The 20,431-nt window shown below is 43.7% G+C and overlaps 1 long non-coding RNA gene across 2 annotated transcripts; it reads left to right on the forward strand.

Annotated features, from left to right (window-relative positions):
• Positions 1-344: 344 nt before the first annotated feature.
• Positions 345-20,043, forward strand: LOC144277283 (uncharacterized). 2 transcript variants are annotated; one of them, XR_013348429.1, is made up of 4 exons: positions 345-414; positions 5,745-5,845; positions 17,163-17,263; positions 19,420-20,043. It is a non-coding gene; the product is annotated as an uncharacterized LOC144277283 (long non-coding RNA). The 2 variants fall into 2 exon arrangements; XR_013348428.1 differs by lacking the exons at positions 345-414; positions 5,745-5,845 and adding an exon at positions 12,004-14,960.
• Positions 20,044-20,431: the final 388 nt, after the last annotated feature.

The following is a 20,431-nucleotide window of genomic DNA, read 5'->3' on the forward strand; positions in this document are numbered from 1 at the left end:
AAACCTTTTGTAGTGATAATCAAGGTGGGCCATTTCCAGCAGTTAACAGGAACGTCTGAGGAGAGGTGGGTGGGGGGGAAATAAACATGGGGAAATAGTTTTACTTTGTGTAATGACACATCCATTCCCAGTCTCTATTCAAGCCTAAGTTAATTGTATCCAGTTTTCAAATTAATTCCAATTCAGCAGTCTCTCGTTGGAGTCTGTTTTTGAAGTCTTTTTGTTTTAATATTGCGATCTTTAGGTCTGAGATCGAGTGACCAGAGACACTGAAGTGTTCTCCGACTGGTTTATGAATGTTGTTGTTCTTGACATCTGATTTGTGTCCATTTATTCTTTTACGTAGAGACTGTCCAGTTTGACTGAATGGGCCTTAACAGAAGATGTCTCCTGTTGATAGCTTTTAAGAATGAGGTGAGTGTGTAGCCAGTCCCTCTAGCTAAGATCTATGGTAATTCAGATTGCACTTGCAAATGAAATTCACCAGGTGGTGCAAAGAACTGAATAGTATAACTGATCCCATGAATATTCTTGATCTGTGCTCATTGTGGGAACGAGAATTTAATTAAGGGCTAATGACAGAGTGGGTAAAAATAGATTATTTGAAAAATACATATAAAAATGGGATTTTTATTTAAATCAGAGGTTTTGATTTATAGCTCAGTGGTTTGAGCATTGGCCTGCTAAACGCAGGGTTGTGAGTTCAATCCTTGAGGGGGCCATTTAGGGATCTGGGGCAAAAATTGGGGATTGGTCCTGCTTTGAGCAGGGGGTTGGACTAGATGACCTCCTGAGGTCCCTTCCAACCTTGATATTCTATGATTCCTTTTAAAAATAAACCTACCTACCTAAAATTTAACTCTAAATTGACAGCCTATGTTAAGGTTAAAGCTTAATTCAAATTATTTAATAAATTATAGTAAAAAATACTGAAACTAAGATGAGAAATCTAAAAAAATGAATTAAATGAACCTGAATCTTTTAACATGAGTGCAGTCAGTGCTCTGTTGATGCCTCTGTTAACCAAAGACGTAGATACTCCGGAATAAATAAAAATATTGAAATTGTAATATTGTTCCCTAACAATCACTTTGCTTCAGTTTCACTACAGAGAGAAGGGAGGTCAAATTTAAGGCTCAGTCTACACTTAAAAGTTATATGGGTATAGCTATGTTGGTCAGAGGTTTGAAGAAATCACACTCCTAACCAGTGTAGTTATGGTGACGTAACCCCCAGCATACACGCAGCTATGCTGACAGAAGAGGGCTTCCACTGATGTCACTAATATTGTTCTGGGAGGTGGTATTCCTACACCAACAGAAAAACTTCTTCTGTCAGTGTAAGCTGCAGCTATGCTAGGGAACTATTCAAAGGGCAGGTCTACACTACAACTGGGATCGATGCTCTGAGATCAATCAACCAGCAGTCGATTTAGTAGGTCTAGTGAAGACCTGCCAAATCAACAGCAGATCACTCTCCAGTCGACCCCTGTACTCTACCTCCAATGAGAAGAGTAAGGTAAGTCCCCGTGTAGACCTCGTGGTAACTCGACCTCAGGTACATCAACTCCAGCTACGTAAATAACGTAGCTGGAGTTGCATAGCATAGGTCGACTTACCGCGGTCGTGTAGACATAGCCCAATACAGCTCTGATGGTATACTCCCTGTAGTATAGACACTGTGACATTGCACTCCATATGGTTTTATGAAAATATGCTAATGTGTGAATAGAATGTAACTGGAATATGCTTCATGTATCTGGTCTCTTGTAAGGTATCATTACAAAGCTTATAATCTACTGAGTGTGGTCATCCTAATTGTTAGAAGATGGTGAATGATGCATTTCTTAACAAAAAAAAAGTAGACATTAATCTGAATAAATGTGTACAGATATAGTACATCCTATAGGTTGGCAAAGATGTACCAAATTTAGCATAAAGGCTACATTTAGCTGCAAATCAATATTTTAATGGTTATACTAATCAATGAGACTGAACCTTTAGGAAAATAAAAAGTATGAATGCTAAACAACATTAAAATGATTATTTAAACCATCAGAATAAATAACTTATTTAAATTACTCCACCCTTTCTAATGATTAATACCGTGTCTGAGTCTCACACATATACCTTGTTTCATCATGTGCAAGACCAGTGCCAGGAACTCTAGGGCCTTGTCTACACTACAGAGGGAGATTGATCTAAGTTACACAACTTCAGCTATGTGAATAACATAGCTGAAGTCGACGTACTTAGATCTACTTACCAAGGGGTGCACGCTATGCTGTGTCATCTGGAGACGCTCTCCTGTCAACTCCCTTGCACCACTCGTTCAGGTGGAGTACGGGAGTCGACGGGAGAGCGCTCAGTGGTCAATTTAGCGGGTCTTCACTAGACCCACTAAATCAAATGCCGATGCATCGATCACCATACGTTGATCCCTTGGTAAGCGTAGACAAGCCCATGGCCTCTTGCTTCAGGGTTTAAGACAAACTTCTGGTGACTTAAAAGGTTTCTTACGCTTTCCTCTGTAGCATCTGATGCTGGCCACTGTTGGAGACCAGATACTAAACTAGATGGATCAGAGATTTGATCCACTATGGCAATTCCAATGTTCACAGTGCTAATGGAAGCTCTGACATGGTCTCTCTCTGGGAGCAGGCAGTAGCCTTTGTACCTCCATTTCTCAACTAAAAATGAGATTGCCAGTACTTCATCAGGGTGTGAATGAAAATTATAAATCAATTTGAATGTGGAAAGCACTGTTTAAGGGAGAAGTCCTGAGGTTTGTCACATGGCTAGTAGTACAACTGCAGGGAAGCTATTTTCTTTTTCTCCATAATATTTAATTTAGAACCACCAACTGTGCAATGTGCTAGATGCAAAGTTTGCTGACGTGCTATATAAATCAGGGCTGTAGCCAAATAACAAATTTTCTCCGGCTGGGAATTTTGTACTTTACTTTATAATGTAACATAACTGATTCCTCGGTGCAGATGGAATCATCTGGTTGACTGATCTGGCTGAGATGAAACTGGCATTACTGGGCATGATCACTCAAGCCAAACGATCATAGAATAATAGCAATGCAGGGCTGGAACAGACCTTGAGAGGTCATTTAGTCCACCTCCCTGCACTAAAGCAGGACCAAGTAAACCTAGCCCTGTCCTGACAGCTGTTTGTCCACCCAATGAGGGGAATTCCACAACCCCTGTTAAAAACCTATTCCAGCACTTAATTATCCTTTCTAGTTAGACATTTTTTCCTAATATCTAATCTAAACCTCCCTTGTTGCAGATTAATCTTACTATTTGTCCTACCTTCAGTGGACGTGGAGAACAGTGATCATCATCCTCTTTATAAGAGCCCTTAACATATTTAAAGACTCTCGTCTGGTTCTTTCTTGGTCTTCTGTTCTCAAGAGTAAACATGCCCAGTTTTAACCTTTCCTGATAGGTCAGGTTTTCTAAACCTTTTCTTATTTTTGTTGCTCTCCTCTGGACTCTCTCCAGCTTGTCCACATGTTTCTTAGTGTGGTGCTGAGAATTGGACACGGTACTCCAGCTGAGGCATCACCAGTGGCAAGTAGAATTGAACAGTTACCCTCTGTGTCTTATATGCAACACTCCTGTTAATACACCCCAGAATGTTAGCCTTTTTTGCAACTGCATCACATTGAATCTCAGTTTGTGATGCACTCTAACCCCTAGATCCTTTTCAGCTGTACTGCCACCTACCCAGTTATTCCCCATTTTGTATTTGTGGGTTTGATTTTTTCCTTCCTAACTGTAGTGCTTTGCACTTGTCTGTCTTGCATTTCATCCTGTTGATTTCAGACCAATTTTCAATTCGTCGGGGTTATTTTGAGTGTCCTCCCAAGTGCATGTAACAGCCAATCTTGTCCTCCAAAGTGCATGTAACATCTTCCAGCTTAGTATCTTCTGCAGATTTTGAGCATACTCTCCACTCCATTATCCAAGTCATTAATGAAAATGTCCAATAATACCAGATCCAGGATAGTCCCTGCAGCACCACACTGGATACATCATCCCAGTTTGACAGCGAACAAACACTACTCTTTGAGTATAGTTTTCCAACCAGTTGTGCACCCACCTTATAGTAATTTAATCAAAAACACATTTCCCTAGGTTGTGGGACTATGTCAAAAGTCGTATTAAAATCAAGTTGTCATGTCTACTGCTTCCTCCCATTAATTAGGCCAGTAAGGCTGTCAGAAATTAGATAGGTTTGGCATAATTTTGTTTTTGAGAAATCCATGTTGGCTATTGCTTATTACTAGGACTCTGATTTTTTTTCCACGGAGGTTGTGGAAGTCACGGAATCCATGACTTCTAGCAACCTCCATGGCAGCCGGGAGCTGCAGGGTCCCCCCACACCACCCTGGGCAGCGGCCAGGAGCTGCGGGGTACACCTGCAGCCTGGTGGGGATACCCTATAGCTCCCAGCTGCCGTGGGCAGCAGGGCCTCCCTGGAGCTCCTGGCCGGCAACAAGTGGCAGGGGCCCCCCAGAGCTTCAAGCAGGCCTCTGCAGCTGCCTACCCACTGCAGGCAGTGTGGGGACCCCACAGATGAGCTCCCCATTTTGTCATGGATATTTTTAGTAAAAGTCACTGATGGGTCGTGGGCTCCCTTGAATTTTTCTTTATTACTCTGTGACCTGTTGGTGACTTTTACTAAAAATATTTGTGACAAAATCTTAGCCTTACTTATAACCTTAATTGATCATTTGTTCCCGTACCTTTCCAGGTATCAAAGTTAGGCTGACGGTCAATAATTCCCTAGGTCCCATTTGTTCCCTTTTTTAAAGATAGGCATTATATTGCCCTTCTCCAGTCCTTTGAGACCTCACCTGTTCTCTGAGTTCTTGGAGATAATTGCTAATGGTTCTGAGGTTGCTTCAGCTGGTTCCTTAAGTACCCTAGGGGAATTTTGTCAGGCCCTGCCAGCTTAAATATAACTTATCTAAATATTCTTGAACCTGTTCTTTCCGTATTTTGCCTTGTGTTCTTTCCCCCGGTTGTTAATATTATTTGTGTTAAGCATCTGGTCACAGTTAGCCTTTTTAGTGAAGACAGAAACAAACATTAAACATGCCTGCCTTCTTTTTGTTGTCTGTTACTAGCCCTCCTTCTCTGCTAAGTAGTGGACCAGTGCTTTCCTTTGTCTTTTGCTTCTAATGTATTTATAGAACGTCTTCCTTTTGCCTTTTATGTCCTGGCTTGGTGTATCTCATTTTGAGCCTTAGCCTTTCTACCTTTGTCTCTACATGCTTGCACTACTCTTTTGTACTCATCTTCAGCTATTTGTCCACATTTCCACTTTTTGTATGATTCCTTTTTGATTTCCATGTCATTAAAGAACTCCTGGTGCAGCCACATTGGGTTCTTGCTATCTTCCTATCTTACCTTTGCATCAGGATAGTGAAGATTCTGGGCCATACAGGTTTGTACAGCATCAGTTTGCTTTCAGTTTTTGGTCATGTTGGTTAGGTCTCTGTTAATCAAAAAGTCAGTGCTGCAGGCAAAAATCTCTGGTCCACGCTCAGGATTCCGAGTCAGTGCTTGGCGGAGACAGTGCAAAACCATCTCCCTATAAGTGCCAAGCTAACTGAAATGAGGATGAGCAAAGGGGTAGTCTGATATCAGTGCCTCTAATGAATATTTGTTGGAAGTTGATGTGTTTCTAGTCACCAAGTGATTATCTTTGGAGCTCTTATTTTTGCAGATACCTCAAGATTCAGGAGTTTCTCATCCAGAATGGAACCTTCTTCAGGAGACTGCATCATATGAATTGAACTTGCAGTGAGCAGTTATTTATAAACTGATGTGAGTTAACTTGTAAGTTACTGTATGGTTTAGGAAGAGACTGCACAATAGTGTGAATTAAAACTATTACTGTTCCCCCCCTCCCCGCCTTAGGACATCTTGAGATATCCCTTCCATCACGTAATGCTTGTGATACTGTATATGTGGGACCACTGACTCCATCTGTCTACACAAATGCAGTGGAGTTCCTCAGATAGAGGGTGCATTGAGTATTAATTACTGGCTAAATCATTCTTACCTTAGTGTGCGTGATGTGTTCTGTCAACTTGACTCAGCTGCAGCTGTCCATATGCAAGAGTTGGACAGGGCACACTGCTTCTTCACAGGCTAAGAAGAGAGAAATTAGCACAAGATCATTAGCTGGAGCCTTGAAGGAGTAATGGGGGGCGGGGGGAAAAAAGGATCACTTTGGAACAAGATCTTGCTGCTGTACTAAGGTAATAAAAAGGAGTGCCGAAGAGCTCAACTAGAAATTGAGAAGGATTTTCTCTGGTTAACAAATATTTGTGTAAAGAAAAGGAGTACTAGTGGCATCTTAGAGACTAACCAATTTATTTGAGCATAAGCTTTCGTGAGCTACAGCTCACTTCATCGGATGCATTCCGTGGAAAATACAGTGAGGAGATTTATATACACACAGAACATGAAAAAATGGGTGTTATCATACACACTGTAAGGAGAGTGATCACTTAAGATGAGCTATTACCAGCAGGAGAGCAGGGGGCGGGGGGAGAAAACCTTTTGTAGTGATAATCAAGGTGGGCCATTTTCAGCAGTTAACAGGAACATCTGAGGAGCGGTGGGGGGAGGGGGGTAAATAAACATGGGGAAATAGTTTTACTTTGTGTAATGACACATCCACTCTCAGTCTCTATTACAACAAAAAGACTTCAAAAACAGACTCCAAGGAGAGACTGCTGAATTGGAATTAATTTGCAAACTGGATACAATTAACTTAGGCTTGAATAGAGCCTGGGAGTGGATGTGTCATTACACTCCTGCTGGTAATAGCTCATCTTAAGCAATCACTCTCCTTACAGTGTGTATGATAACACCCATTTTTTCATGTTCTGTGTGTATATAAATCTCCCCACTGTATTTTCCACGGAATGCATCCGATGAAGTGAGCTGTAGCTCACGAAAGCTTATGCTCAAATAAATTGGTTAGTCTCTAAGGTGCCACAAGTCCTCCTTTTCTTTTTGAGAATACAGACTAACACGGCTACTACTCTGGCTACAAATATTTATATTTGATTTAAAAACCCCAATGCCTTAATGCTGTGGAGGAAGGAATCCTGTAACAGTCGATCCTTCTGTAAAGCTTTATGTTAAAGGCCTACGATCAGATTCTCAACTTGTGTCAATTGTCAGAACTCAGTTGAAGTAATTGGAGCTGTGACAGTTTGCACCAGCTCAGGATCTGACCCCACAGAGATTAGTTTCACCCTGTGCAGCAGAATTACTGAAACACAGATATCACTGATCTGCTACTTTGGACAGGGACTTCCATTTACCTTCATTGTTTTGCGCTCCTGATTTTACAGTTGTGCATTTCCCCCCCTCTCCCCCATCGGTATAAAAGCACAACCTCTGCGCACCCAGTGACATTTTACCAAATTCCACCCAGTTTTGCTAAAGCCATGTTACCAATTCCCTAGCATAACCTAGAGCACAGTCCAGATCGAGCTTTACTTTGAAAGTGAAAGAAGGCTATTTTGTTATGGCCTTTGCCTGTTACTAATAATCTTTTGGCTATCAAAATTGCTTTTTAAATAATTGGTTTTATGCTTCAAAAGGCTACACGTGGCTCTGAGGTTATAGTAACCATTTTTAAAACTTCAGATACTTTTCATGAATAATCTCCACAGAGACACACACACATCAGAAAGAGGAGTCAACTCCCATTAAAGACAGTCTGTCAGTTGGGTTGTAATTTAGTGAGTGAATTGACTGCTGATGTGAAAAAAATCACCTTTGTCACTGGGATAATTTTTTTTAATGAGACAGAAATGGGTTTGGCACCTTTCCAGCTTATTAAAGTCTTTGTGAACCACCATGCACCAGCACAAGGAGACGAGAGAAGAAAATTACATTAAGTGCATGATTGGCAAAACAAAATTGGGCTGGTTTTTATTTATTTCTTTTTGTCTTACGAGCATGTGAATGAATCCTTCCATTATTTATGCTAAAGAATAAAGGGGACTCTGTTCTCCCTGCTTCTGAAAAAAAATTGTCCATGGTTTTCAATTCTTCAGCTCCTTTCCAAACAGCAAAAGTGGATGCCTCTCAGTTATACATAGTGGGGACAGGTGTTCAGGGGTCCACAGGGAGTCGGTGAACCCCTGAACACCCGTCCCCACTATGTATAACTGAGAGGCGTCCACATTTGCTGTTTGGAAAGGAGCTGAAGAATTGAAAACCATGGACAATTTTCTTTATATCTATAAAAATAGATATGCTCAAGAGATATTCTCGGGGAACAGGGAAAGCGAGAGAGTCTAGAAATAATTGGTGTAGCTTTAGGACAAGGGTAACAGAGCAGTCATGCTCAGAAACTTGGTTACTGTGGAATCCAAGGAATCCTGTAGGGGTAAAACCGGACATGCTGCACCCTGAGAGAAGGACGTGCTCATTCATCCTCTCAAGGGCTAAGAAAATGTTTAGACCCAGGCATTCTGTGATTTAATTAACTATAGAATCAGTTACTCTGGACCCTCTTAACACTTCTTGCCATGTCCATCAGGCTGAAATGGAATTGCTGGCACTTGTTCTTTAGCTTCACAGCTTTGCAATGTAATGTACCTAATTTATGCAGCATGCACAAAACACCTTGTCTCAAGGTCAGAAGTGTGACTAATATGGAAGTGGTCACAGCCACTGCTTACTTGCCAATATCTTATAGAGCATTAAATGCTTAGTAGCATGCTTTCAGTGCTAGGTGACATACTCAACTTGGAAAAATGTGGATATAGCCTGCTATTCAGTTTCATTCCTAAATGTTATTTAGGAAGGGAGAGAGCCCCAAAAAAACTATCCTGAGGTGCAGAACTGGGAGCTGGAAGATTTGGGACCTATTCTTGCCTCTTCCACTGATGCACTGTGTGAACCTGGGAAAGTCATTTCACCTCTGTCTGTTTTCCCATCTATAAAATGGGGATAATATCTTGTAGAGGTGACAATATTTGTTAAGTGCTTTGAAATCGGTGGATAACTAGGATCCTTTTGCCATAACCAAGGAAACTTGGGAATAATTACTCCGTTTGCTTCAAGGGCTATTTTAGTTGCTACACAGACGGTAAAGCGTTTTGTGCTCTGACCCTCGCAAGCCAAAGTAACACCAGTATTAGCTGATGAACAAGCCTCTTGAACATTTCTAATGAGGTTTCATTAGCAAGACAGGTCTTCAGGAGCCAATCACTTAGCAAAGCTGTTCATAGTGTAAGCAGCATAGAGCCCTGGAAAGCTTGGTGTGTGGACCAATGAATCTGGATCTAATCCAAATTAACAAAAATTGGAGCTTCATATTCATTCAAGAGAAGGCGGCCTGGTGGTTAAGAGCGATCTACAAAGCAAATGTTGTATCGGTTTTGCTCTTTGTCTTGTATAAAGGAAATGTTGCTCGCTCTTTTACATGAGCAATAAAGTCACTCTTTGCTGCCGGTGCTTGGCTAGACCTCCGGCACACCTGACCTCCTGTCAGAGCTGCAGCCTTCCCTCCTCTTAGCTGAGGAAAAGGGATAAACTTTGGGCCTTTCTGTTGTGACCTCAGTGGCTTGTTGTTGTAGGATTGTTGGTGAGCGCTGAACCGTACTCCCTGGCTAGTTTGTAAGAGGCTTGCGCCAATTTACTAGTTTACCATAGGGTTGCTCAGGAACCCTTGGTGTTGTGTGCTCACTTGATTATTCATGGCTTGCTCACAAGCCCTAGGTTATGTACAGTAATCTGAGTCTTAGGTTGTTGCTTTGGCATACTAACTGGATTACTGAAGTGTGATGACTGACTTAGCTGTGTGCACTATATTTATTATAGGGCTGCTCCATTGTGACTGGATGGCTGCTGCTACGGATTTATTTTTAGGGGGTGGAATAAAGACTGTAAACATTGATTGGGGGGAAGTGTTAAAAATATACCCAAAGGATAACATGGATGTATGAACAGATACAGGTCAAACCTGAGACGTGTCACTTTGTCTTCAAACTTTTGTTCACGTTCTCTCCTGTGTGATGATTTCCATATTCAATATTTCTCTTTAACATTTAAATCTCACATCTCACTGCCCTTCCTCTGCCTTTGCTTTGTCCGTCAGCGCCTTGGTAATTGCTTACTGTAGGCCTGGCCTGTGACATTACACTGTGCTGCTTTGATAAATATAACGCCCTCCTCTTGTGAATGCAGCTATTGTGAGATAGGCCTAATGGAGGGCTGGCAGTGAAAAGTCCCCACAAGAAATGTCTGCTCAGCTAGGATCAAGGGAGGAGAATTCCCACGTATGTGCTGTTGGTGAACTACAATGGGGGAAAGCAGAGGGATAATACCGAAGAGAACACATGCCCTAGAAGCAACTCACTCTCACTTCTGTGCTGTTACCCTGCTGAGGACACCCATGATAAGTGTAATCCTGGGCCCCTTTGAGTCTTCCCTGTTTTGTATTATAAAAGCAGTGGATTGGAAATGAATAAAGGCAATGTGTGCCTTGATCTGGGCCAGCCTGATCAAAGTAACCCACTGAGCAGGGGCAGCTTTATCATACCCACAACAGGTTTCAGAGTAGCAGCCATGTTAGTCTGTATCCGCAAAAAGAAAAGGAGTACTTGTGGCACCTTAGAGACTAACAAATTTATTTGAGCATAAGTTTTTGTGGGCTACAGCTCACTTCATCAGATGCGTAGAATGGAATGTATAGTAAGAACACACACACAGAGAGAGAGAGAGAGAGAGAGAGAGAGAACATGAAAAGGTGGAAGTAGCCATACCAACTGTAAGAGGCTAATTAATTAAGATGAGCTACCCACAACAGTTCACCCTGATTAGCAGTTTGTGAGCCAAGGCTGGCTGGCTGGTGTGGGAATGGGTTATGTGGACTTCTTTGTGTAGGACCTGGGGCATTGCATGATTGTATTCTCTGCTTTGTGGAATTCCCCAGCCTCGTCATGCATGATGTACCTATGCTCTTTGACTGTGTTAAAGCTATGCTAAGGGATTCCAGCACACATCTGTCTTACTGTAAGAGAACTAATAAGAGTCTGTTTCAGGCTCTTGCCTCAGGGTACAGTTTACTGGTTACACTGAAAGTGTAGGCAAAATACCAAAATAAAGTAGTTCCTCTGCCCAACATGGGCTACAGTCCCAGCTGCTTTTCCCTCACCTCTCTGTCCTTCTGAGTCTTTGCTCTAAGCCTTGGGAGTCACTTTCTACTCCCTGCAGTTCCTAACTCCCCAGGCCTCCTGCCCTGGATTTGCCTTATAGCCAGGTTCTTTCCCCTGCACATATCCAGCTCAGCTTGAGCTTCTTGCTGGCCTTTATAAGGATCAAATGCTCTGCAGGCCACCACCTGACTCTTAGCCCCTCAGCTAGGAGGCAGCTGATTAATCACAGGGTCAGACTGGGTCCATCTCCCCTTAAAGGGGTCAGTCACCTTGTGACTGGAACCTTAGTATAAAACATGCCTAATTGAATAGAGCTCAGGTCATAGTTTTCAAGCTGAATTAGCTTGCACTTTTCCATGTGAAATCTCCTTTTGCTGTTCTCTGCCCATGCCCCTTAACCTCTCCATCTCTTTGTAAAGCGCTGTCCTTGCATAAGTTCCTAAACCCACTCAGTTTAGCATCATCTTTTGATTTAATTTGTGCTTTTGCTAGTTTGCAACTGGATATTTTGATAGCACTGAGTGGTTGGAGCTTGGACAGCAACTGCCTAAAGAGGAGAGAGTGATTGATGGATACTTGTTCCTTAAGTGGAATGTGGGACGTTACGGTAATTTGTAACCAAGCTAACAATTCTTTCATTCTAGCAGTGACAGCAAATTGGAGAGGTCAAAGGCTCTGAAAGATGGGAGAGCATCCACCAGTGACAAATGTCTGTTCATTGCAGCCGACACCCAGTCCCGCACCATCGAATGCCAAGTTGTTATGCCTTGTAAGGCAAATATTGATTGCCTTGGGTTTCACTCTGATTATCATACATGAATAATGGAGCCCCCACCTTTAGGAATCATTGTTCTAGCCTTGTGATGAGTGTGTTACAGGTGCTAGCTATCAACGGCAGTTGATTTTGTTGACGGCTTCAATTGCTGTTGCTGGAAGCTGGGTCCCTACAAGAAGAAAAATGCTCAAATGTCAATAATGAGCATAGGTGTGTGGAGTAACTTTCAACCTGAGGGCATCCAAAGTGCCTTACAGCTTTCACTGATGGATTTTCAGGTTGTGCATTTGTGTTGCTAGGGTGAGAAGCAGATAGACGAGACTCCCTTTGCTCACCATTTAGCAGACGTTCCCCTGTCTAAGTCCAGCACATCCCTTCGATCCCTCTTCCACCCTGCCCTCCTTATCCCATTGATCACTTTTCTCTGCAGTGTCACTACTCCTCCACTTTCCCTGGGTGCTCACATTCTTCTGTTTTCCACACCATTGAAATTCAAGGTGGCCAAGGCCTGGGCCTAGCGAAACTTTGTGGTTCTGGGCTTGTTCCTTCCTTGCACTGTAAACGACTTGTCTTCAGTTCAGTTTGTTAGCCTTTCAGATGAGTGGGTTAGGGACACCAGGCCCCCAAACAGAACTGGCAGAGGCTGAATTCAGTCTTATAAGGGCTGACTCTCTTCTTTGCCTAAACTGCAAGAAAACCAGACCCACGTGGACAAATTCTCAGTTTGGCCGTTGGCCATGAATACAACTGCTGAGCCAGTCTCTACCCTGGGTCAACCCCTTTGCATTGCCTGAGGGGTGGCTCTACTTTCCCAGCTGAGAATTCCCTTGGTGTAGGGGTAGCAATCAGAGCTGGCGTCTAAGAATTGTTCCTCCCTAGGGGGCTTGATCATATGTTGGGGGAGGTAGAGGTAGGAGGTGATTCAATGCTGTGAATTCTCAGCTCATGTATGGTCCCTGATTATTATGTTATAGTGGTGCCCAAGAATCAACCAAGAATGGGTCCCATTGTGATAGGCATCATACAGACACAGATAAGAAGCATGGACTGTTTACTCAGGGACCCCAGTCAACTGTCATAAGTTAGAGTTTTAAACCTTGGGGTTGTGTAATTTACATTAGGGTTGGAACACCTGAAGCCTGAGAATCAGTGAACTGGAGCCAGCAGGAAGCCAGTTACATCTCCCCTCCCAGTGCAGCTGGAGAGAATCTGGCCCATTGTGGAAAATGAATTTGCAGGTGCAATTGCAAACATGGCCTCCAGTGTCAGTCAAGTTTAAAATAACTCTGTGCAGCCATTGGGGTGTACTATGGCAGGCCTGCTTGCTGGCTAACAGTGTTTATGCTGCTCATCCAGCCAGTGTATGTGCATCTGACAAGGGCAGCGTGTTTACATGGCAGGTTGTCATAAGTCATATGAGGTTTGCAGTTCTCCCCAGCAGAAAGAGGCTGTCCCAAAGTCTTTTATCTTAAATAAAATCCTAGAATGGGTCTACCCTGGAAATCTGCCTCAGAACACCCACCCTGCGGGTCATGGAAGGGTTCTCTGTGCCAGTCCCAAATAAGCAAGTGTATGGCTGGAGGGAGGGTTCAGGGTAAGACTATGGGTCTGCATTTACATGGAGCAAGAGGCCCGGAAACCCTACTCAGTATTCCAACCTATAGATACTAGTAGCGTCCAGGAAAGGGTCCTGCTGCACCTCATCTGGTGAATTACATCCACCCACAATCCCTATGGACTCCCAGCACAAAGTCGTAAGTAATCATGTGTGCTTGTGAATTTCACCCACAATCACAATAGCATCCGGGTAATGGAGACCGGGGGGGTGAGAGGGGCAGAGGTTATAGCTGAAGCCATGAAAGGGTTAACTGCATAACTCTAGGGCTGATGAACTGAAGGTGGCCCAGCTTTCATAATATTTAACCAAGTGCATGATGTTCAAGGAGCCTTAACTCTCTATGGTCCCAGGACCAATCCTGTCTTAAATGAGCTCAGTATAGCTGAGCACACAAGCATCTAATCTGGCCTTTGCACCTGGGAGCTGCAGCTCAGGTAGGTTCTGTTCTTTGCCTGATGCTAATATGCGCGTGGTCACAGAATGTGCATATTCATTATTAATAAGCAAGGAATAGGTCATTTGAATTTAAATGGTATCGCAGGTGCATACCCTCTAGTTGCTCATTTACATAATCCAAATAATCTTTTAAGGTTAAAATCTGAACCATAACAACCTCCTGCATATCTACTTATGCAGACTTATTACAGGAAAGAAGAAAGTGTTTTATCATCTACTGAGCCAATGAAGTTTGTAAATAGCTGTACAGACTAATTTGCTTGAACACCTACCTGCTGTTTATAGCATTTAAACGAGGTACAAATTGTCTAGAAATGTAGTGATTCACAGTTAGATTCGAAGTCACAACTTGCCGGGGGGGGGGGAAGAACCCAAAGTATTAAAACCTTCCTCCAAACTTCTTTTCTAGATTCCCTTTCCCAGAGCGATAGCCAGAACCTGCCACTAGGTAGCTTACTACCAGCCTCACGACTGCCTTCTATGTATGCACGACAGCTATATTATTCATTTTAACGTGGCAAAGTCAAGCACTCAGAAGTTAGGAAATGGCAGAAGTAAGGGGGTCTGTGGAACCTTAAATCAGTCCCCTGGTATGCGTGCATTAAGATGATCCATGCTTTCCTCTCTCATGCTCTAGGAATAACTCACTGCCACAGCATCCCTTCCATGGTGACTCAGATGGCAGGAAATAAAATCCACACTCTTAATTTAATCATTCTTTAGTCCAACATACAACTAAACCGTTAGTCCTGAGCTGGTTGGCTCTGAGAGGGGTGTTTGTTGAATGCCTTGTGCTAAACATATTTAACCTCCGATGTGGACTTTACTGGAAGAACTGGCAGGAAAGGACCATGGTGACAGTTGCCTCGTTTGTGGTGAACAGTATCACCTTGGAGACTTGTGAGTAACTAATGGAGGAAGTGGGGAGTTTCTGGAGCTGTTTGCAGAGACAGCCCTGGAAAGTCATTTTGTGACAAATTATCACATTCTAGGTTTAAAAAAAACAACTGTTTTACTTCTTCCTAACTTTAAATCCGCCATCCCCACTTCCCTTCCCTCTACTGGCAACGCTGAATCCCTGGCTGCCTCCCTGCTCTCACTGGAGATTTTGTACAGATGGGGCTTGGTGCTTGCATCCATACAGGCAGGGGGTCGGCACTAGAAGCAAAGCATGACTCTCCGACTCTATTTCTCCAATAAGGGAAGGATCTATACCTCCTGTTGAAACTTGGACTGGGAACTTCTGAATCTATTTAAGCTGTGGACAGATTCACTGGCTGGGGAGGGAAAACAAAGTCCCACTCACATGCCTTGTGTTCAGGCTCACTTTGTCAACAAGTAAGGCCCCAAAGCAAGATCAAATAAACTCTAACTAGGGGTACCTAACCACCCAAAGGCTTTCCAAGCTTTCTGCACCTGGAAAAGTATGTAGTCTTACCTCCCCTTTCAGTAGCCCTTCTGTCTACTATGGAGAGACCCTGTGAAAACACCCCTGATCCTGGGGCTACGTTATAACGCTACAGCGGCCCAGCTGCAATGATTCAGCATAGCCACTAACTACAGTGAGTTCCCTACAGGTTCACTACTGGTTCCCTAGGGTTCACTACAGAAGGGTTCCCCTATTGCTGTAATTAATCCACCTCCCTGAGAGGTGGCAGCGAGGTGAAAGGGAGAATTTTTCCGTTGACCTAGCACTGCCTACGGTGCGGGTTAGGTCGGCTTAACTATGTTTGTCGGGGTGTGGATTTTTCACACCCCGGGCAATGTAGCTGGGTTAACCTAACTTTTCAGTGTAGAACAGTTCTGAGTCTCTCCTGGCTGCTTCTCCTGCCTCAAAGTCGGGAAGTCTTGTACCTGGTTTCCTGTAGGGCCCATTCTTGTGCCCTGCAGCTCCTAGTTTCTAGGGCCCATGGGTCATACCAGGCACACTGTGATGCGCGCATATGCTCCAAGGCCCAGTGCCCAGTTACAGACCCATCTGATACTTTTCATTTTACCTGCTGAATTGCAGCAGAAGGCAGGTCAGAGGTGGTGATCACGGGATGAAAGAAGCAGCAGAGAGATGGGGAGAAGCTTTGACTATAGTTATGTCACGGGCAGGAATAGCAAGAACTGTAAAGGCTACTGCACATTCTCCAGCCTGTAAGCAGGACTAGCAGCAACTAATCTGCTTGTCTCCTTCACAACAACGAGATTCCTCTCGTTCTATGGCCAGCAGTATCAGTTGCTTTCCCTTATTACCCTGTCCAGTATATGGCAGGTCCTTGCACGTGCATCCTAAGGTCAATAGCACTGATAGCTGGAGAACTGGGGAGGGCCCCACTACTGCGTCATTGATTCTGAGTCATCCTCAGCCTCACTGCTGGCTCTTATGCAGTGGTGGGGAGAACTGTTTCCTGACATGAGCATGGAGTGGCTAGAGCTGGGATTGTTGAGTGGGATCTTCACAAGGGGCTAAAGAGAGATAGATGCACAGCTCCCATTGAATGGCATTGGGCTCCTAACTCCCATAGGCACTTTTGAACACCCCCATTGTGAGCAGATGAACAGATATTTAATGAGGTATGAAGGGAGTCAAGTGGTGACTCAGCACCAGGGGTGGATACGTTAGACATTCACAGTGTGGGCACAATAGATGGGTTAGAGATCACAGAGGACTCCCCTCATCCTTATGTGCCTTGGATACGACATCTGTGGGAAAACGGGCACAGGGGAATGGTCATGTTTCCTGCTAGTGAGGGTGTGGCCAGTGCATCTGCGTGCTGCGTAGATCCTCCCCATGACCAAAACCCCCATGTAGGAGCCAGATGTGGGGCCAGAGCCAGGAGGTCAAACATGGCAAGGTCCACCATCTGCTACTTGCCCTCCTCACAACCAAGAGCACTCTGAGACCCTCTGATGGAAGTTGCTACATTGCTCCTATTTGTACTGTAGTAGCATCTAGAAGCCCCCTTCAGGGATCAGATCCCATTGTGCTAGGCACTGTATGTATATAATAATAATAATAATTAATAAAACAATCCCAGTTCCAAAGAGCTTACAGTCTAAGCTTACAGGCTTAGAAATGCCAAGTATAATTAATTGTCTCTCTTCTTTTATCAGAGCTGCCAGTTATAAATCACCAGCATCCAGATGTGGATAGGAGCTCATCCTCCTGGAAACAGCAGCTGTAGTCAGAGTCCTTACCAAAGCAGCGGTGTTCTGTAAGTCTGCCTAGCTAATAAAATCCATCAGGGTGTGAGACACAGTCTGCCTTGCCTCCCAGACATGACAATACCTCAGCACCTCTGGGGATGTCTGGGTGATTTATAGCCTAAAAAGGCAGATCTTCGCTATACCAGTGGTAATCTGTCTATCCTCATGTGATAAAACAGCAAAATAAGAGTGTTACTACCCAGCCATCCACTAGGCCTCGGGGGTCCAATACATTCAGAAAGACAATTTTGGTTCTGTATTTGCTTTAGGTGTCTGTCTAGGGATTTAGACTGCACTCATCTGACATACCCTGGCTTAGTGTCACAGTAATGGTCATAAAACGCTGCTTGGGGAGACCCAAGGGGAGAACTGACTGGCCTGATCTTGACCTACTTACTAGTTGATTAAGACAGTAAAACACTTGTTCCAGTGGTTAGCAGCTCATGAGTTCATTTCTGCCTATCCAATAGGAATCAAAGGCATATATTTGATGCACTGATGGTTTTGGGGTTCATAGAATCATAGAACATAGGGTTGGAAGGGACCTCAGGAGGTCATCTAGTCCAACTTCCTGCTCAAAGCAGGACCAATCCCCAACTAAATCAAGGGTGAAGGTGCTGGACTTGGGTTCAGCTCTAGGTGAAGTTCCCAGCTCTGCACAGACTTTTCCTGTGTTCTTGGATCAGTCACTTGAGCCCTGAGTGAGGAAAGCATGTGCTACCATCCCTCTGAAGATATAGGTGCTGTTCTGAGTAGGAATCCTTTCCTGAATCAGGGCCATAGCCTCTTTGGCCCAGATCCTCCAAGGTATTTAGGTGTCTAGCTCCCATTGATTTAAATGGGAGTTAGGTGCCTAAATACATGTGAGGCTCTGGGCCTTTGTGCCTCAGTTCCCAATCTGTAAAATAGAGATCATAATCCTTCTGTTCTGTGTCTTCTCCATTTAGCCTGTGAGCTCTTCGGGGAAGGGACTGTCTCTTCTGATGTGTACACAGCACCTGGCATGATGGGGCCCCAAACTCAGCTGGGCACTCCAGGTGCTAGCATTATACAGTTAATAATAACACACCACAATGCAGTTTTGATTATTTTAACCCAAAATTTGGAAGGCAACAGAGTACTACCCATAATGCGCTAAATTCACACTCGACCTAAGTAATGGAATTCCATTAGGAACAAATTCAGCGCAACAGGTTGATCTTTAAATGGGTTTATTTACAATCTAGGCACACTTGGAGGAGGAGGAAAAGGAAATGAAACTCGAGGAAAGATGATCTCGTGCAGGGCACTGGAAGATTTATGATCCCCCCCCTCACATTTAAAGGGCCAGATTCTGAACTCATTTATAACATGTGGCATTGAGATCGTAATGTCATGCTTTCCTGGTCACCTTGATAGGTCACTTAACCTCTCTCAGCCGTCATCTGTAAAAGAGAGATGAATTAATGCAAACCAAATGAATATGTTTCTATGTCACTACTGTACAAAGTTCATCTTTCTTTCCCGCGCTTCACTGATCCCGAGCTACTGTAATGCACCCTAGGCAGTTTTCTCTAAGCTGCAGCAGGGGAATAGACTGGTGCAGAGCAGCCCAGAATTGGGGAAATGCAGCGGGCACCTTTATGAGCTGGGAGCTGTTTGGCTGCAGCTTAAGGTCTGCACCGTTGGTCCAAATTCATGTCGTCAGTTACCAGCTGCAAAGCCATTGACTTCGGTGGGGTTTCACCTTGGTAAATGCGAGCAGGAGCAGGGCACAGCCCTATTTCTGTGCCATGCTTTTTCTGCTATGCTTGTGGTAAAGAACACTGGCGATAAAGCTGCTGACGGCAACGGCATTGATTGGCACTTGTAATGTTAGACATGGCGGTCCTGTAATAAATCCGGGCAGCTTAGCAAGAATCTGCTGTGGAGCTGTACAGTTTTGTATCAAGCAAGCGGGATTTAATGTGGTTCCCCCCCACCACCACAGTCTTAGCTAACATCCTGGAGAGAAAATGTATTGATTCACTGCCATTACTCTAATTGGATTGATCCTCTCCAGATGCTGTTAGCGTGCTGATGAAAGAGGGCAAGTGGGACTGCGTTTCCACATTCTGGTCACATACAATAGAGAGCATGGTACAAGATGTGTTGATGTTAGTGTATGTATTTGTATTCTGCACAGGATCATCCTCCAGGGCCTTTTACAGAACGCGGAGGCTATTAAAAGGCAACATCAAACAGCATTTCTTCAATTTAGATTTCAAGCCAGAAACTGGTCTATGGGAGCTGCTCAGCCGGGAGTTGCTTATGCCTTACATAAAGTGTTCATTAGGGAAGCCATTGGTCTAACAGCATCTTTCAGATATTTCCTGTGGCTCCAAAGGGTGAAGAGGGTAGAAAAATAAGAGGAATGCTCTTGTTCGTGGTATTTGATTTGTTGTATTTCACTGTACGGTAACTGAGAGACATCTCAGTCAAGTTCAAATCTTTCATTGGGTTTAAACAAGTCCAGTTTCAATATTTCTTTTTCTCTTTTGGAAGAGCAATGTGATTCTGTTTTAACAACATTTTGTCACCAGATCCCATGTTTGTATTTTAGTATTAAACTTTCTGGATTTAATAAAACAAACAACAGCCGATGAGATCGATGCATATCTACCTGTTCCTGGCTTTCAAATGACACCATTTGCATAAAAATAGATGGAGAAATGGCAGAGCCTTTCTCTGGAAATTCATGAACTAATTTACTCAGACATACACTGGAAATGCTATTTTAGATATAAGGAATAAAAAAACATACAATAGACTTTGGATTATTCTTACAGCCCTTTCTGTTGGTAGCTCCTCTCTCTAGAGGCAGCAGAGGGATGTGTCTTGTAAGATTTTAAAGAGTCCACACCAAAGTATTGCATCTCTGCCTCCTTCAGGCTTTGGGCTGGGGTTTAAAATCAAAACCCAAATCTGGGTATGGTCCCTTCTCGGTAGAAAGAGAGAAACTGAAACCTTTGATCTGAATTCTCTCCCCAGTGGGATATTCAAATGGCAGACTTTGTAAGCGTTGGCCAATCTCTGATCTTCAAGGAAGTAAGAAGGGCAGCGGCTGCAAGGGGTGCAGAAATGCACCCCCCTCCCAGTTGTTGTTGCCCATTTTTCTACTAACACAAAAGCATCGCCAGCATTAAGAGCTGCAAGGC

This window comes from Eretmochelys imbricata, chromosome 19 (genome assembly GCF_965152235.1).
Source record: "Eretmochelys imbricata isolate rEreImb1 chromosome 19, rEreImb1.hap1, whole genome shotgun sequence".
Taxonomy (NCBI): Eukaryota; Metazoa; Chordata; order Testudines; family Cheloniidae; genus Eretmochelys; species Eretmochelys imbricata.